Here is a 7,170-nt window from a genome sequence, read left to right on the forward strand (position 1 = left end):
ACCACTCTCTGCAAAGCTTTTCTTTCTGCAACTGTGCAGCCTCCATGCCACACGTTGATGCTGGAGCACAGGATGCTCTCCACTGCACACCTGTAGAAGGAGGTGAGGACTGAGCTTCCCAGACCAGCTCGCCTCAGCCGTCTGAGGAAGTAGAGTCTCTGATGAGCTTTCTTGATCAGGCCGATGGTGTTGTTGCTCCAGCTGAGGTTGTCATTCAGGTGTACACCCAAGTATTTGTAGCTGGAGACCACACCGCAGATCCTCCTATGTTCAGGGGAGGGTTGTTCCTGCTGAAGTCCATAACCATCTCCTTTGTCTTCTTCACGTTGATGTGAAGGTTATTTTCTTTGCATCAACTCTCCAGGTGTTCCACCTCTTGCCTGTAGCTGGACTCATCATTGTTTGTGATGCATCCCACCACCGCTGTGTCATCTGCAAACTTTACAATGTGACAGTCTGGATGGGTAGCTGCACAATCATACGTGAGCAGAGTAAACAGGAGGGGGCTCAGCACACATCCCTGAGGGGAGCCAGTGCTGAGGGTTATGGTGGAGGAGGAGAGGTTGTGAATCCTCACTGACTGTGGTCTGTTTGTTAAGAAGTCTAGTGCCCAGTTGCAAATGGAGGGGCTTAGTCCTTGTGTGAATAGTTTGTCCATCAGGGTTTGGGGGAATCATGGTGTTGAAGGCAGATGTGAAGTCCACAAAGAGCATATGGACGTAGGAATCCTTCTGCTCCAGGTGGGTGAGAGCAGTGTGGACCACAGACGAGATGGCATCCTCTGTTGATCGATTCTCGTGGTATGCGTACTGATGAGGGTCCTCGTTGATGTTGATGGTTGTTTTGATGTGGGTCATGACCAGTTTTTCGAAGCATTTAGCGACTATTGGGCGAGGGCTACTGGCCGATAGTCATTCAGACCAGTCACTGTAGAGCTCTTTGGGACTGGGATGATGGTAGCGGTCTTCAGGCAGGTGGGAACTGTTGCCAGGGTAAATAAAATATGAGGAAAAGCTTTGATGCATTGCTCATTTGCTTATATTTTCAGTAAAAAAAAAAAAAGAACAGAACACCAGATATTAAAATATTTACTCGTGTTCATTTTTTTAATAGGATTTTTCATTATATAGTATATTACTACAGTTAGGCTATTGGTATTTGATGTGTAGTAAGCTGTGTAACCTTCAAGTAAAGGTTATGTTTTTTACTAGGTTTTTGTAAATCTTTTACAATTAATAGAGATGTTGGTGTTCCTGTAAGTTTTTCCTAAGAACACTGTTTGTGCGATAGGTTTTTTTTCAGCCGTTATTTGGATGAACTATTTATTTCAACACTGATATTTGCACACCCTTAGAGGTGGATTTTAAAATTTCACCTCATTCTTCCTTTCATTTGTGAACATACACTTGGCTAATAAAACTGACAATATTCATATTGACTCAGTCACTCCATGCGTTTGACATATCTACCAACTAACAACCAACGTCCCAACACAACCAAAGGTTTAGGAAGCAACACTGGGGGATCCCAAGCCATTCCGAGGTCAGAAGAAAATACATAATCTCTTCAGTGAGTTCTGGGTCTGCACAAAGGTTTCCTCACAGTTTGTGACATGCCAGGCAAAACTCTAAAGGAAGGCATCCTAATCAAACGCCCGAACCACCACAGCTAACTTCTTTAGATGTAGAGCAGTGGCTCTACTCCGACTTCCATCAGGATGACAAAGCTTGGTCAGTTTCTTATTACCAGGATCTTGTTCTTTTGGTCATGATCCACACCCCATTAACAAAGGTGAGCTTTGGAACCTAGTCAAGAACTTTGCCTTTTGACTCAGCTCTTACTTCATCACAACACACCAGAGCAACACCCACATTCTTGCGGACGAGGCCCAAATCCATCAATCCATTAACACCAAATTTAATTTAAATAAATGTTTGTTGGTAGATTCTAGCCTACTCGGGTAGCAAATGTAAACAAAAATTATGCTTAAACTATGCATGGTCACATTTAACTCCGGTGCAAAGCTTTCTGAAATAAGAGCCCGGCCTGTTGATAAACACAAAAGTCACATTAGCGGCACAGAACTAATATTTTGCTGGTAAAAAAACTGAGGTAAACACTTACAACATTTAGGAATACAAAACAATGTAATTTACACATATGATGTGTAATAATATGTTCATTGCTGCAATAAAAAAAAAAAACTAGGAATGTGGACAAAATAAATGCAGAGATGTCAAGGATAAACTGCTGAATATACATCATCTGATAGTTTTAAGCATCTTTGTGTTCATTTATTATTTTTTTTAATTGTAATTCATCCAAGTTTCTCCACCTAAAGTAAACATAGCTTATCCAATGGGATTAGATTCTATCCATCCATTATCTTCCACTTGTTCTGAAGTCGGGTCGTGGGGGCAGCAGCTTAAGCAGGGAGGTCCAGACATCTTGTTCCACAGCCTCCTCTTCCAGCTCTTCTGGGAGGACTCCAAGGTGTTCCCAGGACAACCGAGAGACGTAGTCTCTCCAGCGTGTCCTGGGTCTTCCCCGGAGTCTCCTCCCAGTCGGACATGCCCAAGGCACCTCCTTAGGGAGGCGGCCAGGAAGCATCCTTACCAGATGAACAAACTACCTCAACTAGCTCCTTTCAATGTGGAGGAGCAGCGGTTCTACTCCGAGTCTCTCCTGGATAACTGAACTTCTCACCGTATGTCTAAAGGAGAGTCCAGCTATCCTGCGGAGGAAACTCATTTCAACCGCCTGTATCCTCAGTCTCATTCTTTCAGTCACTACCCAGAGCTCGTGACCATAGGTGAGGGTAGGAACGTAGACTGACCGGTAAACAGAGAGCTTCACCTCACAGCTGAGCTACCTCTTCACCACAACGGACCAGCACAGTCCGCAATACTGCAGACGCTGCACCAATTCATCTGTCAATCTCACGCTCCATTCTTCCCTCACTCATGAACAAAACCCCAAGATACTTGGGATTATATTCTGTGTCATTTAATTTAATTTCTAGTTCTTAGCTGATGAAGCAAGTTTGCATCACAGAAAAAAAAAAAGAGTTAACATCAATTTGGTTGAGCAAACTCTTAAAGTTAAGCTTTTTGCAGATGACACGGTTTTGTTTTAAGCATCCTTTACAGTGATGCAGAAATAAAGTAGCTGCTCATTTGTCCTTGGAGAAGATTTGGACCTTTGCGGCTGGTCTACATTTCTCTTTCCAGAACAAAAAAACAAGTCAAATGAGTCGACTGACTTGAGAACTCTGCTGGACTGTACTGATAAAGTCCAAAATTAAACATCTGAATTAATAACTGACCAACAACAGCAAAACATAACTTTAAAAAAAATTGTAATATCTAAGTTTATTCTTGTTAGCTAAAAAAAATACTCAAAAGCTGATATTTAAGAGGGCTTTCATCTTGACAGAGCCCTCATTGATTCGGTCCAGATCAGTTTACCTTGTTACCTTGTCACACTGTGTTCTAGTCTGATCTCCATGTCCATTTCCGCTCAGCTTCCTCTCCCAGTCAGATTCACGCTGCCTGACAGAGTTTTCTTTGTCCCCGTGGCCACTCATCCATCCTTAATCTGCCATCTTTTACCACTCTGAAGACATGCTGCATGCTTTCAAAGAGCAGTGTGCTGTTGATAGATCTGTCCCAATGAGAGACAAATGACTGCGTATAAGGTTTATTATCGTCTTTCACAAGTCTAATTGGGCTATGAAAAGTATATTATAGACCTTTAGTTTATTAAAGCTGTTAACAAAAACAGTCAATTTACAGTTATGTAGTAAAAACATGGCTTAGAGGATGGATGTTAAATTGAATCTTTAAGGTTTAAAATCCAAACTGGATTAAATAAACTAGAAGCACTTGGAGAGCGCACACATCTGCCAAGACCATACATGACTCACGCAGTAACATCTTGAGCACAGAAAAACAAGAATCCTTAAAAAAAAAAAATCCGGGATCTGGAAAATTTTCATGAAAATCTATTCATAATTTTTTGATGTGTATAATCCTGTACATAGACAGACAAACCAATGTTACCGAAAACAAAACTGGCTACTTTTAAGATTAGGCTTAAGTCTTTCCTTTTTGATAAACCCTATAGGGTTGGCTTGGTTTCCTGAGCTATCCCTTAGCTGCTATAGGCTTAGACTACTGGAGGACAAATTGACTCATTTCCTCAAACGAATAATTACAAATGAATACAAATTAATTGTTTGTATTTGTAATTATTTCTATCTTAGCGTGTTTTTTTGATTTTCCTCCCAGAGAAAGACGTGCTCATCTGCTCACCTCCATTCTGGATCTGCCATTCTGTGTCTGTTTCGCTTTCCGGTCCTCTCAAACCCAGCCGGTCGAAGCAAATGGCCGCTTATCCTGAGCCTGGTTCTGCTGGAGGTTTCTTCCTGTTAAAAAGGAGTTTTTCCTTTCCATTGTTGCCTTTTTGCTTGCTCAGAATGGGAGACTGTGATGAAACGAAGATTGAACTCAATCTGCTGGTTTTCTAACGTTACCATTTGACTTTTTATGTATGTGAATGTTTTTGTACAGTGCTCTGGGACAACTTCAGTTGTGACTTGGCGCTATATAAAAATGAATTGACATTAATGCCAAGCGTTCTTTGAAGAAAAGCATTTTGCTAAACACTTTACATGTCAGAGTTTTGGACTAAACCCTCCTTGCGATGAAAAATGATCTACAATGGGTTGTAGGTCAAACCTTGAAAATAACTGTTTGCACAATCTTATGCCATATCAAAATGTTACATTCAGAGTATGAGTTGGGTACGCCTCTTTGTTTCTAGCACATCAAACCGACTTGTAGTCATTTTTGTGTACAGTACAGTACATGTACAGTAGTCCCTCGATTATCACAGGGGTTACGTTCCAAACACCAAAGCGATAGGTGAAAAACAGCAAAGCAGGAACGCTGTTTTATAGTATTTATATATATTTCAAGGCTTTATAAACCCTCTCCACACGCTTGCAATGTTCTAAACTCTTAAACCTTTGTAATTTTAACAACATACATATATTTACTGTACAGTACTGCAAAATTTTATGAGTACTCACCAGCTCTGCAGAACAGCAGCTCCATTCTGGTCGGACTTGGTTCCGTTTTGGCTACCCTGCAGCATGATGAAGCCCACCGCCTTGTCCAGGTTGATGTGCGCGTGCCGTCGCTCCAGGAAGGACACTATGCGCACGAGGCTGCCCAGGATGTAGTTCACCACCTCGACCCAAGTTCGGACCAGCACCATGGCGACCAGAACCATGCAGGCTGAACCCCACCGTGGTCAGTTGCAGCCCCCAGGATCTGGGTCACACCGAGTCTGGATCAACTGCAGCCCAGGTACTCACCAGTGAAGATACAACTTGAAGGATGAGTTCAACTTCAGGACTATTTGCGACTTTCCTGCCAGTTCTGTGGGCTCAATACAGATCCTCTCTCCATTGCTGCCATTTCAGCAGAAAGCAGAGGCTGGAAGCACTATTGGCTTCTGGGTAGTGTAGTTCTTTTGACGTGTGTTACAGTGTAGGCTTGGAAAGAAACCTAGAAAATGGCTGCGACTGTCCAAAGTATTTTTTTCATTAACTTTTTATCCCGTACCGTCCCAGTCACGTAATATTAAAGTTGACAATCGTGTGTTGCGTACAATCTTGTGTGGAAAAAGAGCGAGTCCGCAAAAGTCATACCGCAAAGTAGCGAGGGACTGTATATCCAACTAATAATTTCTTTAAAATGCACCTCTGCCAGTAGAATAAACTAAATTTTACTAACTGTAACTTTGTAAGTCAGGTCCACAGAGCTTTAAGGTAGAAATACAGTAGTCCCTCAATACTTCGCAATTCGTTTTTCGCAGACTCACTCTATCGCGGTTTTTCAAAATAAGATTGGACATGACACACAATTGGCTGATTGATGGATGAGCCACACGATGGGCATGAAATTTTTATTTAAAATGAATTATTTTTAAATTATTTAGCACCTGTTGCACCTTTGTGTAGCCCACACTGCAGGCTAAGCTTTCTCCTGCAGCTGATCAGCTGTTCTCTGTGCAGAGAGGAAGTGGGCGTGGTCAAGAACTTGCAGGTAGGTGGCTGAGAGCAGAGGAGGCAGAGAGAGAGGGAAATCACGACATTCTGTGCTCTTTTAGAACGTTTAGTTTAGAAACATTGTTTAGAATATTGCAATAGTGTGGGATTTAAAACGCCTTAATATACATATATATATAAATACTAAAATAAATTACCGATACTACTTACTACTTGTACTACTATCCCTACTTCACAGTTTTTCACTTGTCACGGGGCTTCAGGGTACGGATCCACCGCGATAAACGAGGGACTACTGTATATCTATTGTGGCAGCATACATTAAATTATGAACATTGTCCTATTGTTGTTGTTCCCCTCTGCAGGGGTCACCACAGCAAATGAACTCCCATGGGGGTCAAACTTGAAGCCTCTGGATTACAAGACCGGGCCTCTGACCACTGTGCAGGCACACCCTCGAACATTGTCCTACTGTTATCTTTTTTTTTTTTTTTTTTTATGGTCCAAAATTAGGAGACAGACCCAAAAACTGTAATTAACTATTAAATATTCAAACATCTTTATTACAACTCAAACCTTAAAAACCCATACAAGGACTTAAAAACACACACACACACACACACATAATACATAATCATGCTTAAACCAATCACCAGTGTTGGCTTAACCCCAGAAAGTGCTTGAAGTTTGGAAAAAAAAAAGAAGAAGACATTCTTACAATGATAAATATTATGGTAATGATTAATAATGATAGATATAATTATATTATAAAACTTACATTCACTCACCATTTATCAAATTTATATTAATTTACTTTAAATGATACCCATTTCTGTATTTTTCTCCTCAAACACTACAAAGTCAACAGCTCCTGTTAGGTTTAATTATCCAAATACAACAAAATTATCAAAAACTAACACACATGTATTCAAGTGAAGTCTTATAAATCTGCCTGAACAATGCTAAAAAGACAGAGCTGCTTGTAAAACCACCTCCGATCTGTACATCAGGTAACCGTAAACAACAAGTGAGGAGCTTGATGTTTCAGGTAGAGATGCCATGCAGCGATACAATCACCAGAGAGAGCTTCTTTT

This window comes from Nematolebias whitei, chromosome 17, assembly GCF_014905685.2.
Source record: "Nematolebias whitei isolate Nwh7 chromosome 17, NemWhi1, whole genome shotgun sequence".
NCBI lineage: Eukaryota > Metazoa > Chordata > Actinopteri > Cyprinodontiformes > Rivulidae > Nematolebias > Nematolebias whitei.